The following is a 22,987-nucleotide window of genomic DNA, read 5'->3' as shown; positions in this document are numbered from 1 at the left end:
ATGTAACCTCCACATGAAGTATTTGGCAAACTCCCCCCACCTAAATCAAACTTGACAGTTATACGGGTAATATTTTCCTTAGCACTGGCTGTAAGTGAGACATTATGCTGATCTTTTCACATTTATTAATTTTTAATCCTCACAGCAGAGGGAAAGCAGAGTTATCGTTCCATATTCCCACTACACAGCGAGCTGCAGAGGTTCAGGGGCATGCGAGGGCCACACGTGAGCCAGGTGAAGACTTGGGGCCAAGGGATCTGTGGGCTGCAGAACTCACGTGGGCATTATACCTAGGAACAAAATTTCAACCTGGTTTTGTCTCAACTTGCAAGCCATCCCCACTTCTGATGATACAAGCAGCTGTCTTTGTCCCTCCCTCCCTCTCCCATCCCTCCTTCCCTTCCCCTCGTTTTCATTCATCCAACTCTTGTTTCTTATTCGCTGGCTGCCTTCTAAGCATGGCTCAGACTGATGAAATGAACACAGCTGCTGCAGGCAAGGACTTCATAATTCATCACGATTCGTCAAATGCTTCTCTGCAGAGTCTCCCCATCCTGGACTGCATGTCTTTAGATACTTTCAGTCATGCATCCCTTTGACTTTGACAAAAGTAGTAGTCATGGCCAGCCTGGCGGAACTCCAGAAGGAGTCCCAGGCAGCACAGACTAGATCCCGCTGTTTTCGACTGATTTCCAGAGTTGCTCCTGGGGCTCCTTCTGCCCTGAGCTCAGCTCTCCATTAAGGCACTCATTAGGCGGCAGTAAAGCACTCATTTACAGACCTCATCCCTCTGTTCCCATCCCTTCCACAGCTCCCGAGTGCAGACACCAGACCTGCCCAACTCAGGTTTTTAAATGTCCAGCCCCGGGGCAGAGCTTGGAACCAGCAGGCACCCAGTAAATGTTGACTGAATGAACAAATGAGTTTTCTGCTCTCAGTGACTGTGAGTGATTCATCCTAGTTCTTCCCAGATCCTTTTGTACCTGCTTTTCTCTTATTCTTTTCAAAGAATGTGACTAAGAAAAGGCACCTCCCCCAAGGGGGCTGGCATGGCTCCGGTTCCCTGCCTTAGGGCAGCCCAGGGTTTTCTTGTTCCCCTTCTTCTCCGCAGCTTTGATGGCTTCACCAGAGATGCCATGCTGGAGGGTGATTGAATATTTGGCTCCTGTCAGATACCACATTGAACTCTGAGGGTCCCAGGGCCTGAGAGTGTGGCTCAGTTGGTAAAATGCTTGCTTCACCTGCACAAAGCCCAGGTTGGATTCCAGGGACTGCATGACACAAATCATGGTAAACACGCCTGTAATCCAGCACTCAAGAAATGAAGGCAGGAGAGCCAGAAGTTTAAGGCCAACTTTTGGTGACACAGAGAGGTCAAGGCCAGCCTGGTTTACATGATACCAAAATGAATATAATGATTCACAATGTATGTAATAAGACAGACAATAAAGCCATGATGGGAACATTGCACATGACTTGAAGATGGCAGGAAACGGGAGGGTTTGGCCCCAGGCAGAGCTGAGCGGCTTCCGGGTACACAGGTCTTGGACTCTGGGACTCTTGGGCTTTTCCACTTGTTTGTTTGGTTTTTGTTTGAGACAGGACCTCATGTATCCCGGGCTGGCGTCCAACTTCATGTGTCTGAGGATAATCTCGAACTCTTAATCTTCCTGCCTCCGCCTGTCCAGAGCTGGTAGAGGTGTGCACCGCGATATAGAGGTGTGCACCGCCATACCCTGCTCTCCTTTGTTGTCACCACATCCTTCCCTTTGGGTCCTGCAGATTAAATCTAGGGCCTCATACAGGCTGCTCCACATTGTGGCCTACCACCAAGATACACTGGCCCCAATGCTACATCGCTATCATTTCTTAAATGACATCCATTTATGCATATGGGAGGGAGGGAGGGAAGGAGGGAGGAAGAGAGGGAGGGAGGGAGGGAGCATGTGTGTTCTGTAAGCAGAGGTCAGAGGACACTTTCAGGAGGTCATTCTCTCCTTCTACCACGTGAGACGTGGGGTCAGCCTCAGATCAGCAGGCTTGAAGACAGGCCCCTTTACCCTATAAGTCATTCTGCTACACACACACACCCAGTCCATCTTTAGATCACCTGTCATTAAGAGCTCAAGACCTCAAGTGCAGAAAGATACAACTTCTATTTCTATGAACTTCAGGAAAAAAAAATCACTCTCAGCCACAGCCTAGTAATCAAGAGACTGAGTTCAGATCCTGACCTTTCCACCAACCCACTGAGTCACCTGGGGGACAACCGAGTATCTCTGGGTCCAGCTTCCCCAGTGAGAATGACGGGAAGGGAAAGGGTGATTCCTGGATCTCCTCCAGCTCCACTGCATCCCGTTCTAACTGCAGGTGACCCTGACGATGATCCCCGATTCTTTCTTTTCTTTAAATTTGCCACCATTTACTTACTTAATGTGTGTTTGCGTATGTGATGGCCACAGCATGTGCCAAGCTGCAGAGGTGGAGGTCAGAGGGCAATGTGCTCGCTTTCTACCGTTTGTGTCCTGGAAACAGAACTCAGGGCCTTAGATTTGACAGCAAACGCCTATCTTGCTGAGCTGTCTCGCCAGCCCTTCTTGTGTTTCTTAAATAACATGTTCACAGGACAGGTGAGGGACTGTGAACAGAGGTTTGATGACCTTCCGGACGTGACTCAGGACTCCTGAGTCTTTGCAGAGACTAGAACAGCTAAGGAGAGGCGAGGGCCTCACTCCCAGGACCCCAACTTCCTCCCTCTCCTGGCCCTTAATCCACCTTGTTGCTCAGAGAGAAGAAAGAAGCCATGACAAAGGCCCTAACTCAGAGGTCACAGCCAAAAACGTTCAGAGGAGGAGCCCAAGGCCTTTTTCCTAGTGATTTTCCTCCCGGCCCAGGAGTAGGGGGCGGTGTTGAAAGACACTGTTAAAGGATTCGCGCAGAGGCCCCCGGTGACCATGGGAACGTGGGCCCAACCTCCAGCGCTGCCATGGCAACAGGCTCCCCCACTGGCCCCGGCTGGTGCCCATCAGAGCGTGCAGGTGGCGCCCTCTTGGGAGAGAGGGGCGGGAGGAAGGTGGGGGGCGACGACGAAGGCCTGGGCTTGTCCTGTCACCCCCCTACCCCCGCCCCCCAGACCTCGGTTCCCACCTCTCCCGGTCCCCTACCTGGAAGGAGTTACCTCCCACGACAAGGCTACTTCCGCGCGGCCCCGAAGTTCCACAGACACACTCCCACTGCCTGGCCGTCGGCTGCCGTCCCCGGGGACCCGGAGTGTACCGTGAACACTCTGCGTCCTGCGCGGTGTCCCCGGAAATGCTGGGCGGCCTCCAAGCCCCGCCCCACCCTGCCGCTCGCGTTTTCGGGAATTGTCCGGAGGCGCCCTCCTTGTCTCCGCTGCGGCTGCTCGGCGGTTCCCTAGCTTGATCCAGCAGTTCTGGGCACGATGCTACCCACGTCGGACCTGGGCCCCTACCATGGCTGTGCTGCCCACATAGATAGACCCAGGTCCACTGGGTTGCACCCTTTCTGACCTTGGCTTGCTAGGCCTCGCTGACGGTCTCCCTAGCTGGAATCTGCTCCTGTCTATAGAATTGGAACCCAGATCCGCTAACACTTAACTGGCTGTGTTTAGCTAGGGCAAGTGTCTTTACCTCTCTGAGCCTGATTCGCCTGCAAAGTGGGCATGAAACCAGCAGAAAGCTCAGCGTCGTGGTGAGAAGCACACACCTGGCACTTGATCAACCCTCAATAATGGTAGTATTGTTTACAGTGGAGGCTAAGGAAAGAAAGGAGCGTGAAGCCGCCTCTCACGGCTCCGCCCATAAACCTGAGACCCACAGAGTTGGGAGAGATATCAGTATAAATATAAACAGCGGTTATCAAGTGACCTTGGCCCATCCCTCTCCAGCCCTGGCGTCCTGAGTCCCCCTGACTTCCACAAACGGACAGCAGCTTTCTGGGCGGTTCCTGAAACAACCAGTTCTGGGCACATAAGTGGCTGAGCTGGCCAGAGCTGGCTGGTTAGGAGGCTGGAGACGCTAGTAGGCCAAGGGCCAGCGCTTCCGGGGCTAGTTGAATCCCAAGTGCATGGTCCCTCTGCCTTCTCAGGAAGCGCTCCAGCAGAAAAAGAACACAGTGGTTATTTTGACTCATCAACAAAACGCATTACCTGTTTATGGCAGGGAGGTTGAAAACAGTGTAAAGTAACACCACCCCGGGGACTGGGGTCCTAGTCTGAATTTTGGAGGAGAAAATGGGAAATGACCTTGAATTTCTGATCCCCCCCCACCCCATCTAATCCCTGGGATAGTGAATGGCAGATCAGTACAATTGAGTCATAGGAAAACAAGGCTTCATGCCTGATTGGCAAAAACTCTACTAACTGAGCACGCATGTGTACACACACACACACACACACAGACACACATACACACACTTTTTTGTTTTGAAACAGGGTCTGCTACATAGGTCCTGCTGGCCTGGAGCTCCTTGGGATCCCCCTGCCTCCTGACGTTAAAGGTGTATAAGATCCCACAAGGCTGCGACATAAATTTTTAACCAAGTCTCTACTATGGAACAGGTTGAGGTGGGCACCCTTCTCATTAAACCTTTAGACACTTCCTCAATTATTTCTTTTTGCTTCCTTCTTATGAGCAGGCAATTTAGCAGGAAAATAAAATGGACTGTATTTCTAGCTCAGGGAGTGAGTGCACTTAGGGAAATAGCTTTGGAAGCCTTCCCACCCTTTCTGTTATCACCGATTCCGATTCCCGGCAATGCCCCCGGAAGTCTACCTACGGAAAGCACTCTGCAAGCGCAGCTAAATTAGAGGTCTGTGAAAGGTCATCATGGCCCTGGAGGCTATGCAAAAGAGTCGGTACTTTCAGTTTCCTGAGCACCCAGTGAGCACCAGCTGCTTGGAAAAACACCGCCCCCCCCCTTCCAAGCCTGTGGACTCAGCTGGTTTCTGTGTGGTCCTCTGGTTTCTTCATTAAGCACAGACCCGCAAAAGAATGCACCCTCAACCTTCCTCCACAGCTTCTTTGCTCTCTGTCGTCGTCTCTCACGCTTCTCTTCCGACCTTCCTTTTGCTGGGTAAAAGGAAACTATTTCACATCATTGGAAGAGGCGCCATTAGGATAGAGCCAGGTCTTTAGCATTATGGATCCATCCGTCCCGGACCTCAGGTGCAGAAGGTGGTTGGGGCTAATATTGTTTCAGTTCACTGCACGTAATGGCCATTAATGTTTGACTGCAAACACTCCTTGATTAAATAGCTGTGTCCATCTTTCCTTCTCTTTCCTCCTCCCCTCCCCCAAAGACTCCCTTTCCAAGGGGTTTAATAAGCTGTCTTGTTTAGTTAGTATCGCTATGATGAAAACTCCACAACCAAAATCAAGTTGGAGAGGAAAGGATTTATGCTTTCACGTCTTAGTCCACCGTTGAAGGAAGAAACCAGGACAGGAACTCAACCAGGGCAGGAACCTACAGGCAGGAGCTGATTCAGAGGCCATGGTGAATGGCTGCTTGCTGGCTTTCTCCACCTGACTTGCTCAGTCTGTTTTCTTATAGAACTCAGGACCACCAGCTCAGGGGTAGCCCCACCCAAAATGGGCTGGGCCCCATCCAATCAATTTCTAATAAAGAAAACGCCCTGCAGGCTTGCCATGACAGCCTGATCATATGGAGGCTTCTCAGTTGAGGGTTCCTCCTCTCTGGCGACTCTAGCTTGTGTCAAACGGACAGAAAACCAGCCAGAAAGCATGAATACATGCTTTTCTTATTCTCTTTCTTTTTTGTTTCTTTTTGAGAAAGGATCTCACTATAAAGCTTTGACTGGCCTCAAACTCTAGACCAGATGTGCACTGCCACCCCAGGCTACGCTTTTACTCTTTTTTTTTTTTTTCTTTTGAGACAGGGTTTCTCTGTGTAACAGCCCTGGCTGTCCTGGAACTCACAGTGTAGACCAGGCTGGCCTCGAACTCACAGAGATTTGCCTGCTTCTGTTTCCCAAGGGCTAGGATTAAGGGCGTGTGCCACCACTGCCTGGCCCCTGTTTTTCTTATGTGTTTTGTTCTTAAAAAGATGCTACAGAGTCCCAGAGCGGTGGCCCGAGTGGTGGTGGCGGGCCATGTGGCGGCAGGCAGCAGGCTCTGGGAGCAGCCAGTCCCAGGCAGAGATGGCTGCCAGTCCCCGAGCAGTGGCTGGTCCCAGGCAGGGAGACACACGGCGGGCTGGCAGAAGACAGAGACATGGTGAGGTTGAATATTTATTCAGGGGAGTTATGAAGAGGGAAGGGAGGGGGAAGAGGGGGGGGGGAGCAGAAAAGTGGGGAGAGAGGCAGAAGCAAAGCTGCCTCTCCGAGAGGAAGATGGAAAAGAGAGTGAGCTCAGGCCGGAAGCTGAAGATCAGCCTGCAAGCTGAAGATCAGCCTGCCTCAGCGGATGGGGGAGGGAGTGGGCATGGCTTGTCTCTTAAAGGGACAGGGACCAAAACCGTAACATTGTGTTTCTATAAAATATATATTGTACAATTATACAAACATTGTTCTTTTTACTGTATATCTATGTACTGAGGATCTTGGGCACATTAGGTAAGCCTCCACCACTGAACTACATCTCCAGCCCTACTGTTAACTATTTTATTTTGAAATAATTACAGACTCCCAGGAGGTTGTAGAAACAGAACAAATTTACGCTAAAAATTCATCGACAAATTTTTCCAATGATGACATTATATAAGATATTGCAGAATCAAGAAAACGATATTGGTTCAATTATTTTATTTATTTATTTATTATGTATATAACATTCTGTCTGTGTATGCCTGCAAGCCAGAAGAGGGCACCAGATCTCATTACAGATGGCTGTGAGCCACCATGTGGTTGCTGGGAATTGAACTCAGGACCTTTGGAAGAGCAGGCAATGCTCTTAACCTCTGAACCATCTCTCCAGCCCCTAGTTCAATTCTTTTAGACTGTAGATTCTACCACCAGGTTTTTACCTTTTTGCTTGTTTTTTGTTTATTTCCTTGTTTCAGAGGGGCTTGGAAGGTTTAAGAGAACGTCTGTCATACACTGAAGTTGGAGGATGAGACCACCCGGGCAGACTAACTGGGACCCGAGAAAACCCAGTAGCCACCAGTGCCTCCTTGTAACAGTTTACACATTGTAGGTATGTTTTGGCTCTAGGAGGCCTGGTCGAGGTGGCACGGTGGCAGCTCTTAACTCTGAGTGATCCTCTTAACAGTTAGGTGGGTGCTGCCGTGCCCCCTCTGCCATTCTCCAGCTCACCCACAATGCAACCCCAGCAGCATCTGACACCCCAGTTAGTAAACACACCATGAGACAGGGTCCTTGCTTCTGTTATCACTGTCAGGGGTGGCAGCTTGTCTTCGAGTCTGTAGCTAACTATTGGACCTGCCCGCCTTCCTGCATTAGCTGGCGGGAGTACATCCCTGTGTGGCATAGGATATTTTTAACTATGTAAAGATGTGTTGCGTTTGTTCAGGCTGCATTTGTTTATGCAAAGATGTGTTGCATTCGTTCAGGCTGCATTTGTTTAACTATGCAAAGATGTGTTGCTGTTTCACCTTGCCTGCTAAGGCACCTGATTGGTCTAATAAGAAGCTGAATGACCAATAGCTAGGCAGAGGAGGGATAGGAGGGCCTGGTGGACAGAGAGAAAGGGGGGACAGCTAGAGCCAGGGGCTAGTCAGCTGGGGGCCAGACAGACAGACAGACATGGAGAAAGCAGGAAAGTGAAAGACAGTACATAGACCAGGTAAACAAGTCTTGTAGCAGCACATAGATGACTAGAAATGGGTTAATTTAAGTTTTTTTTTTTTAAATTAGCTATAAACAAGCCTAAGCTAAGGCCGAGCACTCATAATTAAAAATAAGTCTCTGTGTTTGGGAGCTGGCAGTCCAGCAAAAGCCTGCTGCACATCCCAGCTCCTCTTTAGAGAATACACACGAGAGAGAGACTCAATCCTAAAGGGGAGTGATCGTGGAGGTCAGTCCTAGCTCAGCGTAAGGCTGACTCATTTTGCCCAGAGGAACCAGGAAATTCTGTCAGCACAGGGACTAACAGTGACCCTGGCACCAGGGCCAGGTTAAGGCCTGCCCGGGGCCAGACCCACTTCTCCGCAGCAGCTGTTATTGAGTAAGATACCATTTCACAGGAAATAAGCTCTACATGAGGGGGGAAAAAAGACAAACTAATCCAACAAAAGCCAGGGATCAACAGTAGTATAATGCTTGCTCAGCATTCAAGAGGCCTTGGTAGGATCCTTGCATCTCATCAAAGTTCAGTAAAAAAAAAAAAAAAAAACAAAAAAACAGGGGTATGGGCGGAGGGGAGGAGAGGGAAGGGGGAGGAGGGGAAGAGATGGCAATTTTTAATAAAAAAAAAAAAAACGGAAAAAAATCTAAAAAAAAAAGAAAATCATTAAAAAAAAAAAACAGGGAAATCCACCAAGTATGGTGGCTCATGCTCATACTCCAGCATTCAAGAAGCAGAGGCAGTAGGATTGCCACGAATTTGAGGCCCCCTGAGTGACACAGTTCTTGGGCCCTAGAATGAGAACCATTTCTCAAAACGACATCAACCCCCCCCCCAAAAAAAAAGCCAGGTGTGGTGGCAAATGCCCGTAATCCCAGGCAGGACTGCCCCAGGAGAGAACTGTAGCTATGGAGCCAGTCCTGTAACTCGCTCTGTAGACCAGGCTGGCCTCAAACTCACAGAGATCCACCTGCCTCTGCCTCTGCCTCTGCCTCCCGAGTGCTGGGACTAAAGGCATTCGCCACCACTGCCCAGTTTAGTTTGTATTCCCTATCTTTGGTGTATGACATATATCCTTATAAGCCCTCCAAGCCCTGTTGAAACAAGAAAGTAAACTGTAGTCATTCCTGCTGCAGATGCAGGCCCCCAGCCTCTGCCAGGCCTTTGACAGCACTTGCTGTCCTATTCATGTCTCTGGCCACTTCTTCAACACTTTCTGTGCACCTGTTTTCTTCCTTTTTTAGTATCTTTTTTTTAAGATTTATTTGTTTATTATGTACACAGTGTTCAGCCTCCATGTTTGCCTGCAGCTTTCATTACAGATGGTTGTGAGCCACCATGTGGTTGCTGGGAATTGAACTCAGGACCTCCGGAAGAGCAGTCAGAGCTCTTAACCTCTGAGCCATCTCTCCAGCCCCTTTTTTTAGTATTTTATGTGCACAAGTTTTCAGCCTGCATGTCTGTGTACCATGTGTGATGCGTGATGCCTGTGGGAACCAGAAAAGAACACTGAATACCGTAAAAATAGGGTCATAGATGGATGTGAGCTGCCATACAGGTGCTGGGAATCGAACCTGAGTCCCCTGAAAGAGCGGTCAGTGCTCTTAACCACTGAGCTATCTTTCCAGGCCTTGCACAGCTCTTTTCGATCTTCTCCCCCTTACCCAAGTGTCACATGATCTCCCTTTACCTTATATTCAAAGTCACTGTGGGGGTAGGGAGTCCTCTTCTGGTCTTCCTGCTTGCATTAAGGCTATCGGGAAAAGGCAGGCTGTCTTAGGCTATACAGATAAACTGTAGCAGGTTGTAGAACAAATATAGCTCAGGCATGGTGGCACATGGCCCAGCACTCAGGGGGCAGAGGCCAATAGATCAAGTTCCAGACCAGCTAAGATTATATAATGAGACACGGTCTCAGCAAACACAAACAAAAACCCAAATGTAGTTATCTGAAATCTCTGCACACAACACCCTATTTAGTGCTTTGCGTGTGTGGTGGGAACTGAACTCAGGGCCTTGTGTGTTGTGAGATAATCTTTTTGTATATTGTCAAGATGTGTCTCTGCCACAGCACCTTCTGATTGGCTTAATAAAGAGCTGAATGGCTCTTAGCTAGGCAGGAGAGGATAGGCAGGACTTCCAGGCAGAGATAGGAACTCTGGGAAGAGAAGAGGCGGGATTCACCGGTGAGATGCAGTGCAAGTCAGATGCACAGAACTGAAGAGGTATAACAAGTGGCAGAATGTAGATTAATATAAATGGGTCAATTTAAGTTATCCAGCTGCTTAGGAACAAGCCTAAACTAAGGCCAAGTGTTCATACTTAATAAGAAGTCTCTGTGTCATTATTTGAGTGTTGGTGGTCCAAAGAAAGTCTGACTACCCTTGTGCACGCTTGGCATGTGTTCTACTGCCAAGTGTGCTCTCGTTGCAAGCCAGAACTTTTCATGAACACAGCAAATGCAATGACTAGAGGTACAAGAGCGCGGAGAGGGGTGCCACAAGGCATGTCACAGCAGCTTGCTAAGAGCCTTGGACTGAAGGGGAGTCTTGCCATCTGTCTTCTGTTTCTCTCTCAAAGCACTGGGAGAGGCATTTTCTGAACTTTCCTTATCTGTCTTGAGATTGGCCTCTCAGGAAGAATCCCTTGTTCTGGGACCCTTCCAGGTCCCTTCCGCCAAATGTCATTATCTCCCCGCCCCCAGGCTCTTGTGTTGGAGATGTGGTCCTCAACGGATGCATTAATTTTTGAGAGATGATTAGATCCTAATGATTCCACCTGCATCAAGGGATCGATCCCGAGACAGATTCATAATTTGTTAGCATTGTTAGCAGATGGCGGAAACTCCCGGGGAGCAGGGCGAGTTGGAGGAAATAGCCACTGGGCGTGTGTTCTTGGGGGGTATTTCTGGTCTTAGCCCTTTTTCTCTGTTTCCTGACTGTCATGGGCTTTCCGCCCCGCTTCTGCCTTACCACAGGCCTAAGGGCAATGGACCGCTCAGGTGTTTTGTTTGTTGTGGGTGCAGACAAGCTAGCTCTGCTCTGTCGTTTGTCCCTGTCTTCACTCACACCTCTTTGCTTCTTTCAAAGAAGCCGCTCGGAACCTCTTGCTCTACAGGTGTCTTCCAGTCACCGTGGCTTCTAAAGATGCTGGGAAGGCAGCCGCGGAACCAGAGGTGGGTGTTCACCCTCACCAGCGGCTAGGTGAAGTCTCTGTCGAGCGCGTGTGCTGAGTTGATCAGCGGTTCACAGGAAGGGATTGTCTGACCAGGTCAGAAGCTACCACGACACTAAGAACCACAAAGGAAAAACACCTGGTAAAGGTTCCAAAACACGGGATTCAAAGCCACGGGCGACCGGATGGCTTACGCAGTCCTTCTGAGATTGGTAAATACGTTACTTCCATCAACACTGAGCCAGGCCTGGAGGTTGAAGTCACTATTGCAGAAACCTAAGTCAGCTATTTTTAATAAGTTGACCTAATCAGTTATTAAAACAAAGCAAGGCAAAGCAAATGGAGCCAACCAACCACGAAGGTTGGATGTGTTGGCACAAGCCTTCAATCCCAACACTCCAGAAGCAGAGGCAGAGACAGGTAGATCTCTATTAGTTTGGTGCCGACGTGGGCTATATAGTGAGTTCCAGCCCAGCCAGCTGCATAGTGAGACCCTGTCTCAAACACAAACAAATAAGAAACAGAATGCTAAGCCTGTGCAGACTACCTCCCCAAACACCAAAGAGTAGAGGCAGGGCCCAAAGCTTAAGTTGTGATTTATCCAAGAGTTGGCAGGCAAAAAGACAGCAAATTAATACCTGAAAAGCCAACCAAACAATAACAATGCATCCCTAGCCCTCCGCACCCTGCTTCCCCTCCCGCTTCTGTCTCAGTCTCGACTCCAGCCAGCAGGATTTAGCAGGTGGAAATGGGACAAAGGGAGTTGATTGCTTCAGAGTTTACTCTTACCTGTGTGTCCCTCATTAGTGGCTCCTGTGCCCACTCTTCATTTTCTGAGGACCTAGGTTCAGGTTCCTCCTCCCCTTCTTCCTGACATATCAAACTACTTTATTTTTACATGTACATGTGTTTTTATTTTATTTAAAACATGTACACGCAGCCAGGCAGTGGTGGCACATGCCTTTAATCCCAGCATTCAGGAGGCAGAGGCAGGTGGATCTCTGTGAGTTTGAGGCCAGCCTGGCCTACAGAGCCAGTCCCAGAACAGCCAAAGCTATACAAAAAACCCACATGGGGGCTGGAGAGATGGCTCAGAGGTTAAGAGCACTGACTACTCTTCCAGAGGTCCTGCGTTCAATTCCCAGCAACCACATGGTGGCTCATAACCGTCTATAATGAGATCTGGTGCCCTCTTCTGGCATGCAAGCATACATGGAAGGAATGTTGTATACATAATAAATAAATAAATCTTAAAAAAAAAACCAAACCACCTGGCAGTGGTGGCGCACGCCTTTAATCCCAGCACTCGGGAGGCAGAGGCAGGCGGATCTCTGAGTTCGAGGCCAGCCTGGTCTACAAGAGCTAGTTCCAGGACAGGCTCTAGAAACTACAGGGAAACCCTGTCTCGAAAAAAAAAAAACCGAACATGTACCTGCTTAACTGGACAATATTCTGAGGTGAGGCCAAGGTAAGGCATGTTGGATACAGTTACTATCTGCAGTATCAGCTCCAGGAACATCTGGACTGGGTGGAGTTGACTCGGAATAGACAAATCATTAACTGTGTGTGACTGTTAATACCAATTCCTTTCTGCAGCATGGAGTACAACTGTGCCCTTATAACACAGGACACAGGAGTACCTCCATCTCTTCCTACTATACCTTAGGAAAACAGCCAGGCATAATATCACAGTTCTTTAATCCCAGTCCTTGGGAGGCAGAGGCAGGAGGATCTGAGTTTGAGGACAGCCTGGTCTACATAGTGAGTCCCAGGATAGTCAGAGCTCCATAGTGAGACCCTGCCTCAAAACAACTACAAAACAAAATACAATAAAACATCAGCCGAAAGGAACCTTTTCTCTCCCGAAATGGTTTTTCTCAACACTATCACTGCAACCAAAAACTGACCAGCACTTTAATCACTGGGGAAGACTGGATGCTGTCACAAGCTGCCACCTGTTTGTCCCATTCATTCTCTCCCCCAAGACTGTTCTCCCCTAAACTGCCTTCACCCCTTCTTCTCTCTACAACCCAGAGAGTAGAATATGAGCATCCAATCTCCACTGAGTTGTGGAACACTTGCTTTTGCTCACAACTTTTCCACATATATGATCAACTTGTCTTCCCTTCAGTCAAATCTCAGGGTTCATTCTGTCTCTCTTCCTCTCTCATTTGCTTCTTCCTTCCTTTGTTTCTCCTCCTTCTTCTCCTTCTTCTCTTCCTCCTTCTTCTTCTTCTCCTCCTCCTTCTCCTCCTCCTCCTTCTCCTCCTCCTCCTTCTTCCTTTTTTTTGTTTGTTTGTTTTCAAGACAGGGTTTCTCTGTGTAGCCCTGGCTGTCCTGGAACTCATTCTGCAGACCAGGATGGGCTTGAACTCACAGAGATCTTTTTGCCCCTGCCTCTGAAGTACTGGGATTAAAGGTGTGTGTCACCACTGGCTGCTCCTGCTTCTTGAATGCTGAGAATATAATGTTCAGTTAACACACACACTAAAAAGTAAATTTAGATGTAGATCCTGTAGGCTTGGGGTGAGGTTGAAGGCTGCATTTGAACTGGTCTCAGGTCTAATTGCTGTGCAGTTCTGTCTGCATATAGCAAAGCCGTAACTCCTGCTTAAGGGGGTAGCTCCCTGCTACCCCCAACCCCTGGGTTTTTATTTATTTCCTTTTTCTATTAGACTATAGCCAAAAGAACAAGAAGTGATTATTTCCTTTTAAAAATTGATTTTGGATTTTATGAGCCAAGGTCTTGTGATGCAGCCAAGGCTGACCTCAAACTCAGTGTGGTCCTCCTGGCACAACCTCCCACGGGCGGCAACTGTGGATGTACACACTACGACCCCTAGCTCTCCCAGACACCTTATCAACCAGGAAGATTCAGTGGACACCACACCCAGACACTCAGGCAGTCAATACCCTGTTCTGCTGAGGGCTTATCTTTCTCTTTTCCTTATCTTCTTTTTCTTTTTGTTGAGACAGGATTTCTGTGTGTAGTCTGGGCTTTCCTGGAACTCATTCTGAATCCCAGGCTGGCCTTGAACTCCCAGAGATCCGCCCACTGCGTTAGGAGTGCTGGGATTAAAAACCAAGCCCTGTCTGGGTTTATCTCTTAAACACGTCACCTGAGAAGAAGCTTTCCTCCCATCCAAAATCTTCATTCTCCTTGTACTCTCTTCTCTGCTCTCTCTAACCAGGTCACCACTGACTCCCAAAGCTCTAAGTCCTGCTCCTTCCTGTATGTAGCTCAGGACACCATAAAAACTTCAATAACCCAGTCCTCTGACCAGTTCGTTCTGTGGAATTCTGTGCACACGCTACGAGTTAAATATGCTTTTAAAGTCATGCATACTGACTTACACCTGCCATCCTGGAACTTGGATGACTGAGGCAGGAGAATTGCTGTGGCTGTGACTGGGCTACAGAATGAATTCTAGGCCAGCTAAGGCTACATAGGATGACCACATACCAAAAAAAAAAAAAAAAAAAAAAAAAAAAAATCACCCCACTGCCCCCAAGAAGCACTGGGGTTACAACCCAGGGCCCAGTGCTTCAGAGGTAAAAACCCACCGCTCACCTATTTTCCTGAGTACAGCGCTGGGCATGATAACAAGGGCCTCCCCAGTTACTCCCTGCACCTCTTTGAACCTGTGGGTCATTCGATTTAAAGTTCAGTCAAGTAGGGCTGGAGAGATGGCTCAGTGGTTAAGAGCACTGGCTGCTCTTCCAGAGGTCCTGAGTTCAATTCCCAGCAACCACATGGTGGCTCACAACCATCTGTAATGAGATCTGGTGCCCTCCTCTGGCGTGTGGGCATACATGGAGGCAGAATGTTGTGTACATAATAAATAAATAAATCTTAAAAAAAAAAGTTCAGTCAAGTAATCTACAAGGGTGAAGGGGAGCCATGCTCCCTGCGTGCTACCATTTGCTGTGATGTTTGCACCGTTCTCCTAGCCCCCACCCCACTTTGTGTGTTCATGCTCGCCCTCAGGGTCCCATTCCCTCACGCTCCCCCACATGATTGCTAAACACCCTCCACACCGACTCCCCTAGATGCCTGAACTGTCCAGAACAGCTCCTTCGGGGCCTCCCGCTATTTCCTCTGCGCCTCTCTTCCACACCGTGTTAGTCGCTGTCCCTCTCGGTGCTCCCACCTCCCCTACTGACCACTTGTCCCCTTGGTCATCCAAGTCCCCCTTTGGGAGCTGAAGCCAAGTTCTCTCGATCTTTTCCACACCTTGTTATAGTGTGTCCTCTCTCACAGTTTGTCAAGAGTCTCCCCAGTTGTCTGTGTCCTTAAAATATTTCAGGAAAAACCATTCTGATATAACAGAAGCCTCTCCAATTGTATGCCCCCCAAAACAACCAGACCCTGCCTTCAGATAACAATTGTTCCCCTAATTAACCTTATATAGCCAGTCTAAATTGTTCTGGCTCCTCTCAAGAACTCTCAAACAGACTCCAGACAAGCACCCCTGGCAGCCAACGGCCTACATTTTCCTGCCCATTCCTATTCCTAAGGATGGAATCTCATCCCCTCTTCCTGGGACCTGTCCTTCTTCCCTCTTCCTAACCACCAGGACCAGGAACCTAAAAGTTTCAAATAGACATCCTTTTTCTAAGCTCGTTAAGTTCCCCTCTGTCCTGGTTTATCTCTTCCAACAGATTCAAATCAACCACAGAGGGCTCTAGCAACTCCAGCATCCTTGAAATCTGTATCCTGGTCCAGCCCCACAGCCCACACTTCCCTGGCCTCAGATGGTCCCACAGAACCTGGATGTCATCGAACACGCCCACTTACCCAACATTCAAGGACCCAATTAAAAAAACCAAAAAGGTGGGGGTGAAGGAACTTTAGCCAGCTCAGCCATGATGGGTAGGGCTCTGGCTGGCCTTGCCCGTCTCTCCATTCCCTCCGCCTTGCTAAAAACTGTTAGATTACATTCCCGAAGCTAGCCACCAACGTCTATTCCCTTATTTGGCCACTTCTTCCTCCTGAGGCTGACTACCAAGGTCCAGCTATCAAAGTACTGAAGCCCAGAAATCAAAAGCCCCCTTTTGGCTCATCTAATAAACATGCCCAATTAAAATTAAACACCTCATCCTAATATGGGGTTTCCTCTCTATCCAGCGGCAGTCCTTTGCCCCCCACAATGCCCCTTCGATTTTTTCTTATCCCCTCCCCCTTTCCCCTTGTCCGTTATCTCCTGTCTTTATCTCTTATTCCCACCCTCTGCCCCTCTGAGTCAAATAAATATCCTCTGTGCTGAGAACTCGGTCTTGGGGGTCCTGAGCCGGTACTTTTCCTTTCTGCTATTCTCCCTTCTACCCCAGTCCACTCTCCCAGGCAACCAGCACTACAGTATGGCACCAGGCCATATCTACCTGTGTTTGCTCAACACTGACCCTCAGCGTCATGCACAGTGCTTGGAATATGGGAGGTGCCCGGTAAATATTTGTGAGATGCCACTCAGGAGACCGCAGCAAAGGTTAATGGTTTCCAGGTCAGCCTGGGCCGCACATCAAGATCAGTGCCTGTCTCAAGCTGAAACGGAACAGCAAATCAACCAAACATTACTGGGTGAAGGAGTATCGTATGTTATGCCTTCCGGTCGGAGGGGCGGTCACCCTGTTGCCTTGTGTGGCAGACTCTCCTGTCCTCCCTCTGCTTCCCCTGGAGTCTCCTTGCAACCACTCAGCTCTGTTTGAGCCTCCTATCTGCTCTCCCAGAGCCTCCTGCCCTAAGAATTGGATCTGAGAAAATTACCTAGCAGGTCCCTGGGTTGAAGGTTGCTGCCCTTGCTGCCAGCTAATCATAAAGGCCAAGGGGATCTTTCTCTCTCTCTCTCTCTCTCTCTCTCTCTCTCTCTCTCTCTCTCTCTCTCTCTTTTCCCCTCCCTTCCTCCCTCCCTCCCTCTCGCTCTCAGCCTTGCTAGGGTTTTACTGGAAAGGGTTAAATCATTTCCAGAGTGCAGGAGGCTCCCTCCACACTTGAGAGCTCTAGAGATGCTCTGTAAAAGGTCAGATGTTTCCAGGATCTCAACAGACAGCCTGTGTCTGTTTAAATAGAAAGACTATGAGTTCCTGGCACCTAGCCAACCCTCGTGGGCAGCTCTTGCCTGGTTCTACAGACACCAGGCCACATGCCAGGACGAGAGCAACCCACCACCCTCACCCTCCTGACAACCAGAGGCAGACTGCAGTTTTCTAAGTCTCAGCCCAGAGTCCTGCAGCCCAAGCAAGGCTGGAACCCCACCAGCAGGGCACCCACAGCCTGGGGATCCTGGGGGTAGCAATTTCTTGTTGACCCTAGCCATTTTCAGAAGGAAGGAACTGTACCCTGAGGATATCATTTTAAAGATGAGGCTCGGAACGAGGTAGCTTTGCAGCCTTCAGAAAAATCTGGAGCCAGAGCATGAAAGCCCCACTCCAAATCCAACCTAGAACAAAGGACAGTGAGAGTCTGTGTGTAATGAGCCGTTTCTGCCGTCAAAGGACAGTTTGTAGGAATCAGCTCTGCCCTTCCACAGAGGTTGTTCCAGAAGGGATTCAGGTCCTGTGGCAAGCGCCTTTACCCCCTGCACCATCTTGCACACCTCAACCAAAATGCTCAGCTTTAGAGAACTAAACAAACAATGATTTATCTAACTGCATATAAAAACACGAAAGCCTGCAAATCTGCAGAAAGCATTAAACAGAAATGTAAAAAGCATCTGAGAAAGCAAGTATAAAAAGCAGCATGCAAAAGCATTTGTGTTCTATGATTCATTCATTTAAAAAGTAGATAAATATGAAAAGGTGGGCTCTGGGGTGTAGCTCAGAAGTAGAATATGAGAGTCCCTGGGTTTGGTTCCAGTCCCATCTCCCCACACATGCAAAAAGAAGGAGAAAACAAAACAAAACAAAACAAAAAAAAAACCCAAAACATCTCACCTGTGGTCTTCGAGGTAAAGACAGGAGGGTCAGGAGTCCCGGGTCATCTTCAATTACAGAGACCCTGGCACAGAGAAAGCAAACAAACAGAAGTCTTTTTGAGACAGGGTTTCTCTGCGAAGTCTGGCTGTCCTGGAACTAGCTCTTGTAGACCAGGCTGGCCTCGAGGTCACAGAGATCCGCCTGCCTCTGCCTCCCGAGTGCTGGGACTAAAGGCGTGCGCCACCACCGCCCGGACCGAAAGTCTTAAAAGACAGGAACCAGCATATTACTGGGTTGTCGTTCTCAGGTCTGGGAACATGGATCCTATCCCGGTGCGCTGTCCACACTTCCTGAACTTTCATTTTTGCGGTGCCTCTGATAAGCAGCAAACACAGTTTGCTTCACTTGTCTTCCGCCTTCAGTTACTTCCCTTCCTTTTTTTCCTTGTTGTTGTTGTTTTGTTTTGAGACAGGGTCTTACTACGTAGTCCTGGCTGGCCTAGAACTCACAGAGGTCCTACCATCCCTGCCTCCTGGCTGCTTGCAGAGGGGACAGGACCTGAAAGACTGGAAGCCTGGAAACCCTGGTTTGTGTGACATGTGACTTTGGGAAAGGCCGTGTAATGACCAAAGATATGTTTTTAAGTTTAAATTGCTGTGCTTAAGAAATCTACAAAACAAAAATACCTTTAATATATAAGCCCCGCTTACCTAAGGGCGGATAACTTCCTGGAACGCTGGGGGCTGTTGTTCATGTGAGATAACAGGCCCCGTGTTTTTGCTGCTGTAAACAAGCCTGGTTGCCCCAGCTGAACAGAATGTGCTTGATCACCACACACAGGTGGGAGGGAGGGAGGCAGAAAGCATGTCAGGATACATGCTTGCCCCTGATAGGGCAAAGGTAAGAATATAGCACTATGGGTCAGGTCTTTCTACACACCTGACTAATGTAATTCATGGCCATTCTCTGGGAACGCAGGGTATGGACCTGGCCAGTGCCCATCATCCTGGTCAATACTGAATAAAGTTTGCTTCAAATTTGGCTAAAAAATTGTGGTGGTGGTCTTATTCTCTCCCAGTGAGGTTAAACTTCAGAAGCAGAGGCAGGGAATCTCCGAGTTAGAGGCCAGCCTGATCTACAGAGTGAGTTCCAGGACAGCTAGGACAGTCTCAAACAACAAAATGAGCTCAGATTCCACCGTGTGATGAATCTGAGCAGTTTCTGACTGCTCACTCACAGGCTCACAGCTGTTGCACCGTGTGGCTTCGCTGGAGCCTTGGTTCTGAACAGCCCAATGCCTTGCATTGTGCAAGCCTCTTACAGACTCTCAAAAGAAACGGCTCAGACTCAAGGTTAGCGTATGTTGTGATTGGTGGTGTTTTTACAGTGTGTGCCAAGTTTTCTGCCCTTATGGAAAAAAAAGATGTTTTATTACAAAAACCAAATACATATTTATTTAATGTATATGTATATGTGTGTCTGAGTGTTTTGCCTGTGCCTGTGTGTGTGTATCATGCATGTGCCTGAGGAGGCAGGAAGAGGGCATTGATCCCCTGGAACCGGAGTTTCAGATGGTTGTGAGCCACCATATGGGTTCTGAGAACCCAACCTGCATCCTCTGGAAGAGCAGCCAGTGCTCTTAACCGCTGAGCCATCTCTTCAGCTCTGTACAATGTATTTTGATCATAGACCCGTTCCACTTTGGCCCCTCCCAACTTCATGTCTTTTACAAACGTTTTCTTTTATAACACACTGAGTTCAATTAGTGTTTCCTGTATGTGCATGGGTATAGGACCAGGCTCTGGAGTCAGCAAATGTTGTATGTGTTATATGACATATGTATAGACCTAAATAATTAGGAGATATTCATTAAAATTTCTCAGATGAAAGACTCATGGGTGGAAAAAAATTAAGAAACACTCCTCTAGCCCCAGCATGGTAATACATGGTAACCCCAGCACTCTGGAGGCAGAGGCAGAGGCAGAGGCAAGCAGGTCTCTGTGATTTCTAGGCCAGTCTAGTCTACAAAGTGAGTTCCAGGACAGCTAAGGTTGTTACACAGAGAAATTCATCTCAAAAAACTGAAGGCAAAAGAAAGAAAGAAAGAAAGAAAGAAAGGAAGGAAGGAAGGAAAGAAAGAAGAAAGAAAGAAAGAAAGAAAGAAAGAAAGAAAGAAAGAAAGACAGACTTCTCTAAACAAAACCGCTCTCCAGCACAGTGATTTTTCCTGGCTAGATACTACTGTTATGACCTCAGTAAGCTGCCTTTGGTAAAGGCCTCAGCATTTAATTCCCAAGTGTACACAGGAAACCCATGCACGGCCCTTACCCAAGGGTTCTCATTCTCAAACTCCTACAGAATCCTCTACACACTGGGATTTGTCCTATGTATGTCCATATCCATAATAAAGATTAATTTATTATTTAGTGTAAGTAAAGAAACTAATGACTAATGACAAAATTGACAAATTACATTTATAGGCCATAATGAAAGTTATTAACCTCCCCACCCCCCGCACACAGTCTTGCTACATAGTCCAAGTTGGCCTTGAACTCTAGAGTCTCCAACATCAATCTTTTAAGTGTTGGGATTCTGTTTAAAGCTTAGGAGTTGATCATTTTTGCATTTTTTTCACTTAATATTTCTGAGCCACAGTTAACTGTGGATAGTTCAAATTAGAAATTACAGCGGGTGGTGATGGCGCAAGCCTTTCGTCCAGCACTCGGGAGGCAGAGGCAGGCAGATCTCTGAGTTTAAGGCCAGCTTGGTCTACAAGAGCTAGTTCCAGGACAGCCAGGGCTGTTACACAGAGGAACCCTGTCTCAACCCCGCCCCCCCCAGCAAAAAAATTACAGATGCAGAGTCCAGAGAGACAGTTCCTTGCTTAAGAGTGCTCGCTATACTCCCAGATGCCTAGAATTCAGTTCCCAGCACCCGTGTTAGGTGGTTTGTAGCTCCCTCCATTAGTTATTGTTATTTGTCTCATTATACAGCTCTGGCTGGCCTGGAGCTTGCTACGTAGACCAAACTGCCTTCGAATTTACAAAGACCTCCCTGCCTCTGCTAGGATTAAAGGCATGCACCATTATGCCCAGCTAATGATCATCTTTAACTCCAAGGGATCAGACACTTCTAGCCTCTACAGGCACCTGCACTTGCATGCATGTGCCCACATGTAGACACACACACTGACACATAATTAAAGATAATGAAGATAAATCTTTGAAATAAAAGGAATAAAATATTAAACAATAACAAAACAAATTTTGAATAGAGATGGGACTGCTAGCTAGCTAAGAAATAGAATCTTGGAAAGATGAAGGGATTCCTCTAAGGGGACACAGTGGGTAAACAGGCTGTGGGGGGCTCAAATCTATGCTAGGCTACAAAACCTATTCTGTGTATTTAAGTTGTGATAAACTTCCATGTATATCAGCACAAACAAAGCATCCCGGAAGGATGCAGCAGCAGCCTAACCCGCTCAGGCAGGTGTGGGCATGCACGTGTGTCAGAAAATAATTTTCAGGAGTTGGTTCTCTCCTTCTCTTGTATGTGTCCCGGGGACTGAACTCAGGTCATTAGACCCAGCAACAATCACCATTTCCTGATCTGCCATCTCGCCAGCCCCAACTGAGGTATTCAGAAGTGTGGACACAGTATAGGTTAGCCTGTCTCCACTGATGCATGTGGTTCTAGAGAGGTTTTGTATTTCATGCTAAACAGTTATGCATTTATCATACATTTTTTATTTATCTGTTTGTGTGTTATGGGTGTTTTGTTTGCATGTATGTCTGGGTACCACATGTGTGCAGAGACCATGGAGTGGGTGCTGGGAACTGAGCCTAGGTCCTCTGGAAGAACAGCTATTGTTTTTAACTGCTGAGCCATCTCCCTGGCCCCTTATCTTTCGACTATGAGAAAAGGGTCCAGTTATAGTTTTTCAGAATAAAAGTAATAACGACCCAGCATGGTGGCTCTTACCTGTTGTCTCATTCTGTAGGAATGTTGAAGCAGGAGGATCCCTGAGTTGAAGGCTAGTCTAGGCCAAATTGTGCATTCCAGGCTACCTGGGGCCATGGAATTAGATCTAACAAGTTAATTAATTAATTAATTAATTAATTAATAAGCAACAACAAAAGGAGTAATATGGGAGCCCATCCTTATGGTGAACAGCTAAAACTCTAGTACTTGGGAGGTGAAGGTAGAAGCCAAGAGCCTAAAGTCATTCTCAGCTGTATTATGTGTATTGTGGACTCCAGGGCAGGACAGCCTGTCTAAAGAGAACATCCATATGTTATTTACCATGACCACCACCACCACCCTCACCCCTTCCCCTGCCTCAGTCAGGGTTTCTTGTATCCCAGACTGACCTAGAACTCCCTATACAGCCAAAGATGACCAAGAACTTTCTGATCCTCCAGCCTCCCCCTTTTAAGTACTAGAATTGTAGACATGTGGCACCAAGCCTGTTTTATTTGGTTCTGGGACTTGAACCCAGGGCCTTGTGCTTGGCAGACAAGCAGTCTACCCACTGAGCTACAGTGCCAGCCCCCTCTTGCTCTTGAAAGTGATGATTTTCTATGTCACTTTACATAAGTTATGTATCGGTCATTTTTGTTTTCGCCCAGTGCTGAGGATCGAACCCATAGCCTTGCTGGGCAAATGCCTATCACTGTGCTCAACCCCAGCTTCTTCTCACTTGTAACGGCTGTGTGATAGTCTACTCTTTAAACATAGTACGATGGCTTTTCTTTGTTGCTGTTTGTTTTTTTTGTTTTGTTTTGTTTTGAGATGGGGTCTAACTTTTTAGCCTTGGCTAGCCTGACATTCACTACGTAGAACAGGCTGGGCTTGAACTCACAGCAGTCCTCCTGTGTAGGAGGAGGGCGTTTGTTTGTTCCCAGCTGCCCAGACTCCAAATAACCACACAGAAACTGTATTATTTGCAATAATGCTTGGCCAATAGCTTAAGCGTATTTCTGGCTAACTCTCACATCTTAATTAACCCATTTCTATTAATCTGTATATTGCCACGAGGCTGTGGTTTACTGGGTAAAGTCTCAGCATCTGTCTCCAGTGGAGCTCCATGGTTTCTCTTTGACTCTGCTTCCACGCCTACC

The 22,987-nt window shown here is 47.9% G+C and overlaps 1 protein-coding gene across 1 annotated transcript in view; it reads right to left on the bottom strand.

Moving 5' to 3' along the window:
• Sema4b (semaphorin 4B) overlaps positions 1–3,320 on the bottom strand; it is a 40,658-nt gene extending 37,338 nt beyond the window's left edge. Inside the window, exon 1 of the mRNA XM_038313772.1 lies at positions 3,165–3,320. The gene's annotated coding sequence lies outside the window, so the exon portion shown is untranslated. The remainder of the gene's footprint in view (positions 1–3,164) is intronic.
• Between the last annotated feature and the right edge of the window lie 19,667 nt (positions 3,321–22,987).

The sequence above is a fragment of the Arvicola amphibius genome, chromosome 12 (assembly GCF_903992535.2).
Source record: "Arvicola amphibius chromosome 12, mArvAmp1.2, whole genome shotgun sequence".
In the NCBI taxonomy this organism is placed as follows: Eukaryota; Metazoa; Chordata; class Mammalia; order Rodentia; family Cricetidae; genus Arvicola; species Arvicola amphibius.
This window is presented reverse-complemented; position numbering and strand designations above follow the sequence as displayed.